We start from the raw sequence: 17,230 nt of genomic DNA, 5'->3' as shown, positions 1-17,230 counted from the left end.
TTGGTGTATGTTGGTTATGCCGAAAACATACAGAGTGCCTCGTGCTGGCTGAGTTTCATCCCCTCCGCACACATTCACTGAGACGTCTGCCTCGTTTGGCTCACTCTGCACCCCCGGGCTATTTAACCCGGGGGCTGTAACCTAAAGACCTGATACTGGCAGCCTGTGGCTTCCAATCTGACCACTCTCCCCCACTTATCTGGCAAATAAGCCGTTTTAATTGCTTACACACAGAGCCCTATCAGGCCATGTAGTGAGCATGGAGATAAGGGTTACACAGAGTCAGGCATTAGTAACAGGATGAGAGGACCGCAGAAAAACAGAGCTGCGGGGTCCCAAGAGGACGAGGAGTCAGGAAATAGCTATGGCCATCCTATTAATTTCAAACTCTCGGAGCCGTTCCTCCGCCTCACTGTAGGGCTCAGAACGCGGCCGTCGGCCACCGAAATGAAAGCAAATTTGAATTAAGGCGACACCGTCGATGGGCAAGCTGGGAGGTTCCCGTGCGAAGAGACTGCGCATTTGTGTAGAAACGAGAATGAGGAAAAGTGTTGAATATTTGCTGAATCTTAATCACTCGAGCCACCAGAAACACAACGTAAAGATGACACACTTAAAGGACACAAATACCTTTTATTCTAAACTTTAAATCAAAGTGTATTGATTTATTTTTGTATGCGCCAAAAAGCTTTATTTGTATCCTTGTGGTTTTTAGTCAGCCTTCCACATTTCATACGCTCCGGCAACCCTCCTTTCCAAAATGATTTCTTGAAGTTTCCCTGTGTATTGTTTTGACCCGTGTGCCCCGCATGAAGAGCTAGTCAACACAGTGGCCGGGTAAATGTCAGCTACACTAGGCTTCTAATGAGACCAGAGACTAAGGAGAGGGCTGACACCATCATAGACTCTGTGCCGAGAGGCTCATTTACATTATACCAGGCGACAGCTGGTGATATGAGGGGAGAGAGAACTGCAGCAGGAAATAAACATGTTGGTTTCAGGTCTGCAAACATTTCTCAGAAGCAGAAATGATCTCATTGGTTGAGGAGAACATCATATTGCGGGGGGATATTCTGGTTAATACTGCCCTTATTGATATTTCTTTATTAACAAATAAATGACTACGCGGAATGCGAGTCTCAAAAACCCGCAGGAAGACTCTTGACTGCAGAAATCTTTGGGTGTGGGTAGCGTCTTTCAGCTGACTGTTTTGGTGTTTATCGTCTTTATCAAAAATCTAATTTAGAGCAGCAGCAACAAGGAGATGTTTTCAGCAAAAGAAACTCTGATCATGATCCCCTCAACTAGAAACCAGAAACTGAACAGTTATGTATTTCTGTCAGTGGATGGAGGAGACCAAAAACGGAGCTAAAACAAAAGGAAACAATGGTCTGGGCACTTTCTAAGTACAACTAGTCACCAAGGAGGTCGCCCAAGAACTACATACTTACCATTAGCATTTGTATAACCAACTGAAGTAGCAACGTCACCTTGCTCTGAAAAACGTACAACCGTTCCTGCTACAGTTTTTGGCAAAATGAAAGTGATATTTCTGAAATTTCGACAAAGCTTTGAACATGTTTCCATTAAAAGGCGTTTTTGAATGAGCTGTAACTCTCGTAAAGTCTCATTCGCGATATCCCACAATTCTCTCAAATTGTCGTCAGGTGAGACTTCACTTTGAGGAAGATGGACTTCAAATGAACTGGTCACGTGACCCCCCTGCTTCGTCTCCGGTGACGATGGGGAATGGAATAAACTTTTATGTCGATACCTCTGAAAAACCACCTCATAAGAGCATAAAGTGTTTTAGAGATATCTGAGAGGTGTTTCCATTAGTAAATTACTTTTTATGATGTGGCAACACATTTCCCAGAGTATTATTCAATGTGTCTGTCAAGACCAAGAAGAAAGATGATTTTAAAGTCAATCAGTAATTTATATCAATTCACAAGAGAATTTCTGGCTACTGATATACAAGACAGTCTGGGATGATAGACCCGAAGGGAGGAAAAGAGCTGTGCTTGAACATGACTCGCCAGTTGCTATGGACATCAGCGCACAAACCTAAGCTGCTGTGAGCAGGCAAATGGAGAGTAGAAACAGAGTTTTACCAGATTGCATGGCGCACTTGTTAGGACTGTCAGATGGGAGTAGCTTCTGAAATGAGCTTGCTTAAATTAAGGAGCAGAATCATATTTGGTAATTAACAGTGAAATAATATGAACATTTTGGCAACATGTCGCAAAAAAAAAGTAAAACTCTCCTCTCTACTTTGTCCAGATCCATGAAGCTTATCTTATAAATACTTGGCTAACTTTGTTCCCTCATTTGCATACTGACTGTTGGCTGTTCCTAACTTGTCTCTGATCATCCAACTCTGGCGCAAAGTATCTCAAACTACAATTCTCAGTGTGTGTTTTCTACAGGCAACAACTGATCTCTAGCTACACTTGATCTTCCCCTGCTGTAAAACATGTGGTTATAGTCCTACCTACACAAACTACTGGTATCCTATTATATTTTTTTTCTTTTTTCTTTTACGTACTTCGTAAATGCTGCATATTATTTATCCCTATAAGTTTCTAATTGACAAAAAGGCTCTCTATGGATGCTCCCTCTGCCTGGAATCAGCTGCAACATTTCCTCAATCTTAAATACCTAACTAAAGAAATTTAAAGTAATTTTAAGCAACTTGGAGGAACACACCTGGTTGTAGTTGTTTTGGCCAAGTCATAAGGTACCTTGATATGAGAACTCATGACAAGTAACTGATGAACGTTTGATGACTTAGTTATTTTTATGAAAATTGTCAAAATTGAGGTTTGTAATCTGAATGAGATTTTTTTTTAACCCACAAAATGATTTGGCAAATAGTAAAACCAATTGGAAGATAGATTTTGAAGGACATAAATAATAAATAAATAATTTACGCCACACTTTTTCCTGAATATTGCCATCATGTTGGTCCGCGTTTGGTGCACAAGATAAAAAGGTGAAAAGCAAAACGCCAGCAAGCGGAGAGGGCTTGTTGGTAGCGTAGTATTTCCATCTGCTTCTCCATCCCTGCAATTTTCTAATAGAATGTTTTAGATCAATAAAGATGGAACACACCAAGGAAAGGTTAACTGAGGAGGTTCGAAAGTACAAACACTCGTACGACTCTTTGGACTTTCGACTTTGGCGAAATTTCTGCAAAAGTTTGTTGTTGAAACTGAAACAAGAAGTAAAAGCAAAATTTAACCCAAGAGGCAAAAGAGTCACAGCGCCAACTAGCGTTTGGGTGGTGTTGTTACAGAGCGACCTAGACTGACGAGGATCCAAGTATGAAAGTCGTATTAAATGCTGCATTTGTACACATAGTGTATGTACACTATCGTTTTACTTATTGCTTTCATGCTTGCATTTCATTAAAGGAACTGTCCAGGGCAAACCTGTGTTAAATTAAATGTAGCATAGAATATCTTCACCACCTAAGCGTCAGTCTCTAGTCTTAAATTAGCTGCATTTGTTTCAGTCGCAATGAAAAATTTGAATTTGTGATGGGGGAACCAGCAGCTCTGGAGGCACTGATGAATAAACTCTACATCACGTCCTAGCCTCGGCAGCTCTCTAGTGACTCCAGCTGAACGTCAGGCTACTTTAGACTTGTGAGAGAACAAAAACAGAACTGGAGTCCCTGTGGCTTCCATGTACAGTAACAAACCAAAAAATAAGCAGCGGCAAGCCTCCAAGACTGTGGAGCCCACTGATCTCCAGACACGAGGCTCCAGGTTCTGTTGATTTGCTGACGTACAAGCCAGATGTTCCAGGTGCCACATGAGACGGCTGCTAATTTCTTTTAGTTGCTGGACGGATTCATATTTAAATTATTCAATTAGTGTGTTTTTTGTTCTGTGGATAGTGTCAGAAATATTCCAGAGTGAGCAGGTGGACTTTGAATAATTGTTTACTGAAGTGAATTAAACCTCTCAGACGCACAGCAGACTGAACTTTGTGATGAACTGAAGACCATCGCATCCAGTAGCTCATTGTCAGCCATGCTCATTACATGGCATTGCAGTTGATTACCGCTATCTGATGTGCATTCAGATAAAACCCAGTCACAGTTTAAACCTCCCTTAGGATAAATGTGTGCAAACTATCCAGGACCAAACTGTTGCTGGACGTTTCAGTTCAGTAGCAAACATCGCAGAGATATGTTAGCCTTGCATTTGAATGGGAATTTTCTGCAACAGGAAGAGGCTGTTGTTCAAGGGCAAACAGAGCTTCTTAGAATTTCTTTTGATAGCAGACGGTGGACTAAGTGATAGGACAGTGAATAACCACCTGTCAGAGGTAACTCGAGGCAGAATGGTGTTTGGGAAATGTGGTTTTATCTCCTTTATAATAGCAATCCTATTTTCTACTAATTTATGATATTTATACACAACGTACCACCAATAATTTATCTTGCACGGCAAATAGAATATCTGGACAGGCTTTGATAGAAATCTAAGTCCAGGAATGAATATATATGCTAGAATGAAACATTTTTCTTGACAGATGAAAAGGAGTTTGACCCACTGACCAGTCAGTCCTGAATCTGCCCGTTAGTAAACCCTGCAGATATCTTCTTGTTCTTCTTCTACTAAGCCGCCTGTGCTCAGTGGCGAGGGATTGTTTTTCTCCTCACAGCTCTGCAGTGAACCGAATGTTTCCTTTTCAGTCACTCTGAAGGACACGGCACAAATCAAGTTCTCAAACAGTCAGCTTTAATGAGTTTAAAGCAGCATAGGAACCAATTACGTCGTCAAGCTCAAGGTGCTGACAGCTAATTACAAAACCTGAGGAAACAATTGCACTGAGAGGTGTCTCTTCCACAGAGCGTTCAGTCATCATATTCAGGCATTGCTTCATGTGAAAACACCCCTCTTCACAGTCTAAATTGTATCCTGACCAAGATGACCATATTAGCTCAAACATATTTTGCTGATGGGAACTATCTTTTAAGCTTCGCAGCCTACAGAAAGGAATGAATCCAACATCAGTTCTGGCTTGCTGCTTCCTCTGTAACTTCTATAAGCTTGCTCCAAAAAATAAATTCCATCTGAGAAAATTACCCTACTTTTCACACGATTTATTACCTCAGTGGACTTTTTCCCAATGATTGCATGGTCTCAATTGCTACTTTTAGCTCTACATCAATACAGCACAATGTTCTTTTTGTACATTACGGCCACATTTAGAGGAAAATTAAAAGATAAAGCACTATTTTTCAGGGCATGGCTTCCATATCAGTGAGCATTGTGCTCTCAGATCTCAGATCCTCAGTATGCTCCACCTTTTGCTGTTACCTAGCTCTGATCTATTGTTCATGTTCACTTGTTCACTGTTCACTTCTGGCATTACATTAATGGATGGCGTCACTGTGGTTATATCCATCTTATGCCACCTATAGACCAACCAAAGAGAGTCATGGATTACGAACTGAAATAGTACCAGAGAAAAAGCTCTTTGGTAGATTTCAGATCTCAGTAAATATCCAGTGACAGTTAAATGTTACAGTTGCTTAATTACCAGAGGTCTGTGCGCAAGCTAAGTTATACACCAATCAGCCACAACATTAAAACAACTGACAGGAGAGTAAATAGCATTGACCGTTTTGTAACAATACACGTTCTGCTGGGAAAAAACAGCACAAGGCCTCCAAATTCACTAAAAAGTGGTGAAGTGTCGGTGGGATGCACTGGAACAAGCATAATCCACAGAGACCTCTGCCCTCAACCCATAGAAGATTTTCATGGCATGTCATCATTCCAGAAGTCACCATGTTGGAGGCACTCAGGAAGGTAAACAAGGTGCACGGACTGAAGTAGATGGTGGAAAATGGTGAATTATTGCCGTGTTTTTGGCTGTACCAATCAGGCAGACCACGAAAATCATTTGGAATTTTATAGCCTGCCAAAAGTTATTACAAATCAGGGAGAACAATGCCAAAAGTTAATAGAGAAAACAAGGCGCTTGTGGCTAGCGAAGCTAAACCAGGATCTACGGGCAAAGGTCTGGACAACATCCAAATTGAAAGCTGCTCTTCACTAATTTTCTGGAGTGATGATAATAACATAATCCATATCAAGCTGACCTTTGCTGACCTGTCATTCCAACAGATGGCACCCAATCTGGGACATTCTTTTGATAAAGGTCAGACTTTTTACCTGGAATACAATGAGAACTACAGCAGATTTTAGCTCTACATTTTAAGAACGGTGTTGCTACTGTAGCAGGATATTACATGTGATCAGAATCAGATATGGCTCAATAATGCCACATGTGGTAGCTTGATATGAATTTTATTCAGTACACCAGAAAATTAGTTAAGAGTCGCTTCTACCAACATTTTAAAATGACCTGATAAGAAATAGGCCAAACAAATTCGGATGTTGTCCACACCTTTGGCTGTAGAACCTAGTTTAGCTTCGATAACCACAAGCACCTTCTTTCCTCTGATAATTTTTAACATTATTTTCTCTGATTTGTATTAACGTTTGGCAGTCTATAAAATTCCAAATGTTTTCAGGGTCTGCCCACTTGGCACAGCCAAAAACATGTCGAACAATCCACTCCAGACCTTGCACTCTCTTTATCTTGCCGAATGTGCCTCCAACACAGCAACTTCTGGTTCAATGGTGCGCTGATGACAAAGCATGAAAACATTCTATTGGACCCGAAAGGCTCCCACTAACTACAGTCAATGAAACAATGAAAAAGTTTTTGTAGCCTAAAATATGTGTAATTACAAAATGTGCTAATAATATTACTATACATGCCCATATCATATCATTGAGATCATCATAATGGAATACTTCTCATATATTCCAAGCTAGATAAACCACTTTCACACATGGACTCAGGCTTATTTGTTCCCAACATCAGCTAAAGGAGCTGCATATGAAAACGATAATGTCCATATCAGCCAGATGAAACATCAAATGTGATCCCTATCCTCCTGAAATCATGTATATGTAGAGCAGTTAGAGCAGAGCAGAAAATATCCCGCAAGTGGGCATGACAAACACTGTAATATCATGCAACTGCTGCAAAACCTGGAAAATATAAAGATCCATATTTGGAGGGTAAAAAAGGATCATTTACATGAAAGATTTACATGGAAAAGGGCCATGGATGCCACGGAAAAGCCTGGAAGAGTGGTTGAGATTGAGATCGGCTGATCAAGACTGATGCAGAATTGAGACAGATAAATTGAAGAATGAAAGCAACTCGGTTGTTTGTGACCCATTTATGAACCCCTGTGAGCTGTAAACGGAACACCCTTCCCGCAGCTTACTTCTTGTATCATGTCCAAGACCGGTGCCAATAATCACCCAAACAAATTCTTACCTATTAATAGCAGGTGAGAAAATGTCTGACACAAACAATCTCCCGTTGTCTGCTACGCGTGTGAGAGGCCATCTAAGTAAGTTAATTTTACCAGAAGAATTGTTACACTAAAATTGTGATATCGCACTGAGTTGGGTGGGTATCGATTACGAAAAAGCTTTGAAATGAGGATGGAAGGCAAGGCTAAAAGCTTTAATAAAGTGTAAATGTTCTCATAGCTTCCATTTTATGAAAGCACTCAGCGTATCATCAGCACACTCCAGCAGGCTGCAGCTGCTTCCTGAGGTGTAGGTTTTCTTGCAAGGCTTTATTCAAAGGTGTAAGACCTGACACATACTGAGAAGCACCTGCTCTGCATAGCACTTGAAATGAGACAGAGGGACATTCGTGAGTGTACACATGTATTAGAACACGCTGTTCTCAAAAGAATAAATCACTAGTTTACAAATACCTGTTTATCCTGGTTTAAATGTGAACAGATTTGCTTCAAGCACACATAAAATACACGCCTTTTCTTACATAATTACTTCTGACATGTAAGTGAAACACTGCTGAAGTTGTTTATGCTCTCAAAGCTGTATAGAGGATGTAATTTCAGAGAAACGTTTTTGAAAATGTGAATCGATACATCGTGAGATCCCTGGTTGTTACAAGAGATGCACTATTAGACACTTCAGCACGGCTAGCTCTGCTTTTATGGGACACATACTTAGATGGTCAGCCGAGACCAATCATATTCTGTAATTCCGCTACCACACAGTTCGACGGCTCACTTGGATGAACCGTCCTCTTCAGTCTTTGGCTGCCGTCCACAGAGCAAAGAGATGGTCAGATTGTAAATGTGTAGGCCTCTTCTCTGAACCCCGGCTTGGTGTCCATTTGAAAGCCCAGTGACGCCTCCCACTCACAGCGTTGGGCAGAAATCAAATCGGTTATCAGAACAGCACGACTCAATTTGGATTACACAATTCTGATGGCATAGGTTCATTGAGTATTCGTCACTTTTACCGACGGCTATAAGCCTATCCTATAAGCGTACCTTTTCAAGTCAGCCAAAACACTAAAATACCACCACAGTCACCTCTCAATCCCTTTGGTGACTGTCGCTGACGCTGTTAGATAAGTAATCCGAGCAAGGACGGTTAGAACGGAAAGTCACAATGGTGCATTTCCTGTAACAATTCCCCCTTATTAAGCCAATGCCATCGGAGCGTGGAAGTCCATGTTTGACCTAGCTCACCTTGACTCAAACATCAACCTATACATCAGATGATAGTTCAGATGCAGATGTTAAAGGCTTTACTGGGTTTTGCCAAAAACCAAAGCAAACTGTCATCGGCAAAAAATTTAACGTAGGTCAACCGCTGCATCGCGACGTCGTTTGGCCGCACAACACGATACGACGCGGATTCTGTGCAAGCCTCCACACCAGGTGAAGCTCCTTCTATTGTAGCCTGCCGAGTCTTTTCTGATCTTACAGTTCAGGTGATGAGACGGTAGAAAAGAATATTGCTCATTATTGCACCATCCTGTGTTGTTGGAGTACAATGAAGGTCCATGCAGTGACGCCTGACAATCCTTTAAACGGGCTTATATTTTATTACTGCCAGCAACACCAACGCAGACTGCTGCAGTGATTTGCTGACAGCTTTATTCAGTCTGAATAGCCGTGGTGGGTGGCATTCTGGTTGGTCAGTTTGTCAGAAAGGTAATAACATGTTGCTTTTCTAGGTGGAATCCTTTCTCTCCTGTCTTTTATATCTTGTGTGAGATAAAAGCAAGAATTCTGAGAAGCTAGGAGCAGTTTGTGTATTTACTCAATCTCAGGGTAAACGTCCTGCTTTATACCTGTAAATACCATGTGTTATACAGTTAACCTGTTTCCTAAAAAGAATTGGCTATGCCTTGCCATGTGTCTGCGTTTGTACGCGTTTGAACCCGCGTGTCAGCCCTCATGATTTCCGGGCTTCCGCCACGCTGAGCGCAATCATTTACTCGTCCAAACAGCATGTCAACAACTCGCAGAGTGACAGGCCCTTTAATGTCAGCATTCGAGAGATTTCAGTCGTCGCTTTACCAAATGTGTAGAGTCATGTGGCTGTGGAGGTTTTTAAGGGGAACGTATGAGTGATAGTAATGAGCTCTAGGAGACAGCAGCTCTGCGGTTGTAGTCGGCACGCCGCCCAATTATCCGCCAGCACCTGTCGAAGTCGGCCGTGGCTGTACGGAGTGGTGCTTTCAAATGGCATGCATGTAGTCCCACCCCTCTGCTATATCCTCCACGCTCTTCTAATGAGAAGGGGGTTGCTATGGCATGGGCACACTGAATTGGATATTTTAAAGAGGCTCTTTAAAGAGATTCACCTTTTTTTGAATTGTCCATTTTTTTTATTTTTTTTTTCCTCCAAGCTGTAGACGAAAATCAGCCTGGAATTGGTTCTGACTGGTTTTACTTGCTGAATACTTCAATTACTTGTTCTGGAATAATAACCACCTTCAATTTAACTTTAAGGTTTAAACAATCTCATTTGCTCAGCTAGGTTTCTACCACCTAACCCTTGGGTTCAAACTCCATTTATTTATTTAATTTTTTGGCCACGTTCACATTCACTGGGGTCTAATGAGGTGGGGGGTTTAATGTAAGCAGTACATGAAAACTACTTCACACAAGGAAAGTACCAATATGGAAGCTGAGCAGCAAAGTGACAGGAAGGATATGCACTGAAACTGAACTACCGCAAAGAACTGCGGGAGACGGAATATGTTGAACATTTGACTTTTTTTTTTCCAAGTCCAGACTTTCATGCTGGAAGTAAAATCTGTCCTCAGCCATTTAATGCACACAAATCGGGAGGCAGAAAGTTGTTTGGCTATGAAGCAAGGCTGAGACTGGGCAGATGTAAGAAACTGAGTACTGACTGCACATTTACAGCTTATCCAATGATGGCAGATTTTTCAGAAAATAGCCCATTTTCCTTTGCCTATTCAAATATGGTCAAGTATCCAGACGTTTGATGGGATGGACCTGACATTCCATCTTTCTCACACACACACACACACACTTCCTGCTGCGAATGGATTTGAACTTCTCTTTGTAGCTCCCCATTTTCACAACCGTTTCGGTCGCCAAAGTGCGCAGCACTATGAACTGCCACCATTATCTGCACATTTTGATACCGAATGTCTTTGTTCCCTCCGACAGCGACTCACTCAGCTGTTTGGAAAACACAAAAGATACTTTTTAGACAGCAAATTTAGTAATATTTAAGGATAACCCTACCTTATATCTGGCTAGGCTTATGTTCTCTCAAGAAACACGACTACACGTTCTACAGATATTCTCCAAAAAGTTTACGACAACCCCAACATTTTGGATGCTCGTATATTTGAATGAAAAATTATATGGAATCAGGTACAAACTGACTCTTCCCCAAGCTTAATCTGGTAGTTTGAGTTGCCTAAAGTTTGAACAAACCTCACAGAATGCTTAACCCTAACTTAATACTAAACCTGAAACTGAGTTTTAACCCTCATTTAAAGGGTGGACTTCATGGGATCCAGCGTTTTGGATCACACAGATTAAACCGATCCCACAAATATAGAAAAACTCACTCGCGGACGTACCCCTCTGATGTTCCATTATTCGTTGACTTGGTGCAATGTAATAAATTGGGTCTTTACATGGCTCCAAAATGCAATAAAGCCTGGTCAGGCAATCAATTCTCAGATAACACCACATTCCCAGTATTACATTATCTGCTGTCAGATCTCCATGTCAGACATAACACAATGTTAAATGATGATCCAATAATATTAAAAGCAATAATAAGGCCCGGTACTGTTATGGCTCACATTATTAAACTCCTTTTGCTACAGCGTGTCAAATTTTGTGCGGTACTAAGATTGTGTCTTCAGTTGGACATGTGTTACAGCTTTGACTTGATTAGTATCATTAATCAGTAATCTATTTATACCGGAGCACTTTCAAAACTTACTCTATCTCATTAAAGTACCGAAATAAGTCATCTTTAGGACACAAAAACTAGGTGCGACAATTATTAATGCCACAAACATGCAATGAGCTGTCTTGAATGAGGCGAAACTTGCATCAGGAAAACATTTCACCAAGCAAAAGTTGTTCTGGGAAAAGTCTTCTCACAGAAAATTGTTATTTAAAATCGCGGAGGAACAAATCTGCGGACGCCTTCTGTCCTGCACACCATGCCGCCTGCATCCATGTCAAACCCAGCCTCGCATGCATTCAAATGGCACATCTTTTCCTCATCTCGGATCGGGGCTGTACCCCGAATTACATACATAAATGTGGAATCTCATATTTTAGCACTCATTGTCATATATTGCATTTTCCCTGACAAAAGGAGGACCGGGGCCACCGTGTTCTTAATCACTTAAATCCACATGCAATCTGGCTCAGCCATCTTAGCCAGGGCCGCGGATCCATTAGTCCCTTCTCATTTCAGGGGAGAGAGCTGCCAGCCCATTAGTTCTGCTATGCTCGGCTAGATTTCCATATCCTTCCATTTCAGCATTTTCTGCCAGAAAATGGGAAAAGTTGCGGATTAATTCTAACTAATCCCCCATTTTTCTATTGCCTTTAATTACTTGTTCCGGCCTCTGACACTCTCAATGGTCATCTAAATTAAGTTGACTTAGCAAAGGTTCCCGTCTTATTGTTAAAGGAAACGGTCTTGTGTCTGTGTTTAAGGGTCTATGTCGAGGCTTTAGACTGGCATCAACATACGCAAACACACACACAAACGTGCACAACTACACATACACACCTTCTTTCTTTTTCTTTTCTTTCTTTTTTTTTCCCAGATATATATTTTTGTCTCATGATTAAGCCATACTAACACCACTAGAGTCACCTCTTGTGCTTTGTTGGATTTCCACTCCTGCAGAAAACCTATTGGACCTCTTGTTCAATTTAACTCTCAACACTCGTTATGTATGAGCTAAATTCACACTATGATTAGACCGAACACTCGACTGATCTTGGTTGGTTGGAGGTTTCCTATGTGCGGCTCAGGTTTTCACCTAAAGCTCAATCCCTCTGGCTTGTCCCCTATCTCCAGCGAGAAGATTGAACACGACTGTGGAAATATGGCCTCCGAGACACGCTGTGAACCCCCCCCCCCCACCTCCCCTCCTCTTCCTACTCTATTCCCACTTCTGCCCCCCAGCAGTCACACAGCATACAACTCAATGTGACCGCTGAGGCAGAGCAGCCTTTTCATACCGCAAACGTTCAAAGCGGGCCCAAACGACCCGATGAAAGCAATCTAATACCACAAATTAGCCTGTCACTTAGCCTGGATTATAAGCCTCACGAGAGCCACGGCTAAAATAACTTGAGCCTTGTTGTTTTGTGATGTAAAACAGCAGAGAGAGAAATGTAACCAGAAAGAGAGAAGAAGAAAAAAAAGTGCTGCAATTTAAAGTTAAAGCTTGTGCGCTTTGCTCAATCTCTTTGCTTAATTAAATAGACCTTCCCCACCCACCCCCACCCCTAGGTTTTTCTTGGTCTGGCCATTCTGTCCCAGCAGCCACTGCCGGCCTTTAGAGAAAGGAGCGGCCCTAATCAGAGCCTCCGGTGCTCGGCGCCGAGCTTCGGCTCTGACACGTGAGAGAGGTTGACACGAGGAGATAAGAGGACGCAAGGAGCTGTTGATTTATGGCTCGTGTCAGCAGAGCTTGTCATTTGAGGCGCGTTCGTGACTGTCATTGGTGTTGTACTGCGAAGGCTGTCGGAATGTAAATACAAGCTGCGCAGGAGTGTTTGGGATCAGTTATGATAAGCTGCCGGGGCTATCCACTCTCCTATTACTTTTTTTCTTCCCGTCTGCCTCTCATTTCCCTAGCACACACCTCATCTGAGCCTGGGGGTCCTCAACCGAAACCGAGCAGTCCAGTGTAGAGCCGTCAGCAAACATCTGAGGCCCTTTTCAGGTGTGTCCTGCATCTTCGGCACTGGTTGGAGCCCTGTTGCTGGCTTTCCAGTACATTCAGCACGTTAAACTAGTGGTGGAACAAGTCGGAGAAAGAGATCTCTTGCTAGAACGATGGACAGATTAGCCTCTGGGCTATCTCCGTTGTTCATTTTGAAAGCCTCCCTGCTAATACTTCCTTTCACTCAGGCGCAGCAGAATGTGCTAGCTGACCATTGGCTGTAACCTTGGTGCGGTCACATGCAACGTTTTGACTCAGGCAACTTGAGATGACATCACAGTCGTCCTTCGCTGACGGAAGTTCTCTCAAGTCAGTTTGGTGTGTCCAACATGACTGCAGGAAAGACAGGTTAAACATGCGAGGGTCAACCAAAACTTGATTTCTGAATTCAGGCAGTCACTATGACAGATAATTCCAGATTCCCTCAACTTGACGGATCTGGCTATAAATCTTATTGATTAACAATATTGCGATCAAGGACGTCATTGCTGAGATAAGACATAAAGTTCTCCGCAGCAGAAATGGTCAGAAGGTCAGACAACCCAACAGTCAGTTATGATATTCCCCTATTATTCTGTTCATGTAAGGAGTGTCCTTTGTAGATAATGTCAACTGCAGCATCTTAGAGGGAGATGTGTGCAATTATTCTGGCCTTAGGAACTTTCCTTGAACCTGTGTACCACTGGAGCAAATGGGTGTTGGGGTTTTCTGCAGTTTGCGACACACTGTCTCTTGCCCGTTTACTGTCAGCTGTAATTTAAACCTTATAAATCAACAGATTCTTGGGCAAATATCACAGCAGTCCGTTGTCTATCCAAGTGAGGGATCTCCTGCAGTTCCCACGATTCAATCAGCTGCAGGTTTGTGGAGAAGAAAAGGCAGAGATGTCTCAGTGTGGTATTTCTGAACTGACCCCTTTCAGATCTCGACCCGTCTTTTGGCTGCATTGCATGCTGGTCTTTTTCTGCTGCTGTGGCTCTATAAATTGGCCCCTCTGCCCCTTCCACCGAAGATTTCTCTCGGCATGATGGGTTGTCCGACAGTGGTGTATTCGTCCTCATAGATGATGCTTTAAACCTGAAACGTTTACGGCAACTCCTTTGTAGCTGCTGAAAATATCATGTTGCATCAGCTACGTTTACCCAGTTAGCACGGGCAGAATAAGTAAGTGCTCGCTTTACTATATATGCTGGCCTGTACAGAAAGTTGACAGTGACAGCAGTAGCAAATGAAGGCCCATGTTCTTCTTTTGATAAGGTTTCACTCTGTCCGTTGCCTCCCACGATTCAGTGGGTGAGGATGGAACTTGTGTCACACTGTCACGAAGGCTCCACATGGAAAGTCTGGCGGAGCAGAGACCCGTAATTCGTCATAAATTTAGTCCGCATTTCTTAGACTCTTTGACACAGGATCTGGGTGGGAGGGATCAAACGGGGTGTTGAGTGATGATAATTGGCTAACAGATTCACCAGAGCTTGGGAGCTAATTAAAGAGTATCATAATCGCCTGTCAACTTCTCTGCCGTTGTCGGTGCGGCACCGAGAAGTTTCATTAGACACCTAAAAATAGATTTCCCCTGTGCTCCGACACCTCACTCCTCACCTTTTCTTCTCATCAAAGCGTGCGAGAGCCGACTCTATTCATGATTCCCCCACGCCTATTGGCTGCGACTAATCCAAGGTGGGAATTTTTGAGTTCCCGATCATACAGACTGAAGTAAGTGTGCCGAGCGCTGAGCGCGCTGAGCCTATCACCAAAAAAGGCATTTATAGTCAAAAGTGAGACGTTGTCAGGAAGCGGGAGGGGAGGAAAAGCCTCTGTTATTGCTCTTAAACATGGCTAGAAAATGTCTCCTTTCATATTTCACCTAGTCTTCTCTGCACAGTTCCCACCTGAATTCAGACACGATCTCTCTCCTTGTTCATATCTGCTCGCTTCATTTGCCCATTTAGCTTTGCATGGAGCGAAGCTTTGACAGCTGTGTGCGCAAATATCACAGTGTTTTGATTGGCACCCCACTATCTGCGGCTCTGTTGCTAAGTGTTTATATGCTTTCCATTTTCCACCATGCTGAATCCGAGTACAAATCTCTCTTCGGCAAACATTTAAAACCAATTATATGAATTCAGAATGTTGATTGGAACCTCTATTATTATTTCGCAGAGCAAAGAATACGCTCCTCTAGGTGCTTTGCGTTGTCAGGGATGAAGGCTAGGAAGGGACAGACGGACGGAAATCAGCACAAGTGCACGACTCCAGCACCGGCTGTTTGGTTAATAATGATGATAAATGGTGAGCTACCTCAAACCGTAATGCATTCCTATTCCCCTATGTGAGCAGCGGGCCCCACCGTGAATTAGAAATGAATAGCAGTTATGTTACAGAAACGCTGATCGGTCCCTCTGCACCGCAGTCATGATTTAGCCGTAATTTGATTGCGTTTCAGTCGTTTGCACGTACGGAAAAATAATGTAAAGCTGCCTCTAAACAAAACTAATCTCATCAGGTTCTCATCCGATGTAACAAAAGCACATTTTCTCTGAGAGAGGCGATTAGACCCCTGCCTCAGAGATGTACTGTAATCAGCCGAGTCAAGGATATTACAATACATTCAAACTAACTCTGAAGGCCCTGCAGTCTTAAATGAACACGATACAATGTGCCAACAGTTTTGTTTTTTATATCACATGAGAACATTTATTAGTTTTATCGGCGAGCCCGTCTGGTCTGACGTGAGCAGGACTCATTTAGAAAAAGGCGATGATATTAAATTTGCTATATGTGCTCCAGTATCTGATTATTGTTGCTTGGAGAGTTGTTTGCATGTTTACCAATGTCAAACAGCTGTAATCAAACCACACAGGGCTATGAAACAGAGTGGAATAAATCAGAATGATTTTATTCCATATATTGTTAGTCATGAATATAAAGATTTAATATTTGTTCGGGGCCTTTAGGAATATGCCAAATAATAAAGCCGTAAACTAAATTCGCAGCATGCCATTTCAGTTCCATTATGAGGTGTATTCCAACCATAGACTGTATAATTATGGTGGCCGGAACTGCTCCTCATAAGTGAAGCAAGTAGAGCTCCCCCTGGTGACTGGTTGCAGTACAGGTCATAAGCTCCACCTCCTTCACGTTAGTGGAGGAGACTAGGGCCAAACTAAAACACTAAAGTACACGTCCATTTTTATTTATTTTATTTATTTATTTATTTTTCAAGAATGGATTCTGACATTTTTGGTAGTTAGTTGATGTCAACATAATTTTGATGCATGTTCAAGGGTGAATTAGTATGAGTTTTATTTTAGTTAGTTATTTGATGCCATAGAAGTGACCGTGGGCGCTGTTTAAAAAAATCAAAAAAATAGAGTGAAAATAGAGTCAGCAAGTGGGGACGCATAGTCCATATTTATATACAGTCTATGGTTCCAACTGACACGGAGAAGAAAAAATACCTCTGCATTGAACTGGATATTACTTAAAGCCCGCCAAACAGTTTGACTGACCTGGCAGATCTTTGCAAGAGCTGATTCATTTCCCAATGGAGCAACTCCAGACCAGCTATCCACTAGTCGATAGGTCTGGCTGTAAAAGGATTATGCGCGAAATTTGTTTTTTGTAGGTCAGTTTGAGGAAGTGAGGGGTTTTGGAAAGTACTTTGTTGTTGGGCATACTTGGCAGCCATCTGTAACACCTGGAAAGCTCAAGGGCACTTCAGCCATTGATGCGAGGAGAAAAGCGCTGCTCATTCACTTCACACATATTTCTCCCTATCAGTCATGGGATTTGAACCAGTGACCCAAACTATTAGGTGTCATACAGCAACCGTAACCACTTTCGTAAAACACACATAAAAGCAGATATTCAAGGACTA

At 42.3% G+C, this 17,230-nt stretch overlaps 1 protein-coding gene across 3 annotated transcripts in view; it reads left to right on the top strand.

Annotated features, from left to right (window-relative positions):
- Positions 1-17,230, top strand: part of LOC125000255 (chemokine-like protein TAFA-2) — a 64,328-nt gene that overhangs the window by 11,768 nt on the left and 35,330 nt on the right. Inside the window, exon 1 of one of the 3 annotated variants that reach the window (XM_047575670.1) lies at positions 13,065-13,350. The exons of the other annotated variants lie outside the window; for them this stretch is intronic. The gene's annotated coding sequence lies outside the window, so the exon portion shown is untranslated. Of the gene's footprint in view, positions 1-13,064; positions 13,351-17,230 lie in introns of those variants that run through there. 3 annotated transcript variants of the gene reach the window in all.

Source organism: Mugil cephalus, chromosome 22 (assembly GCF_022458985.1).
Source record: "Mugil cephalus isolate CIBA_MC_2020 chromosome 22, CIBA_Mcephalus_1.1, whole genome shotgun sequence".
Lineage (NCBI taxonomy): Eukaryota > Metazoa > Chordata > Actinopteri > Mugiliformes > Mugilidae > Mugil > Mugil cephalus.
This window is presented reverse-complemented; position numbering and strand designations above follow the sequence as displayed.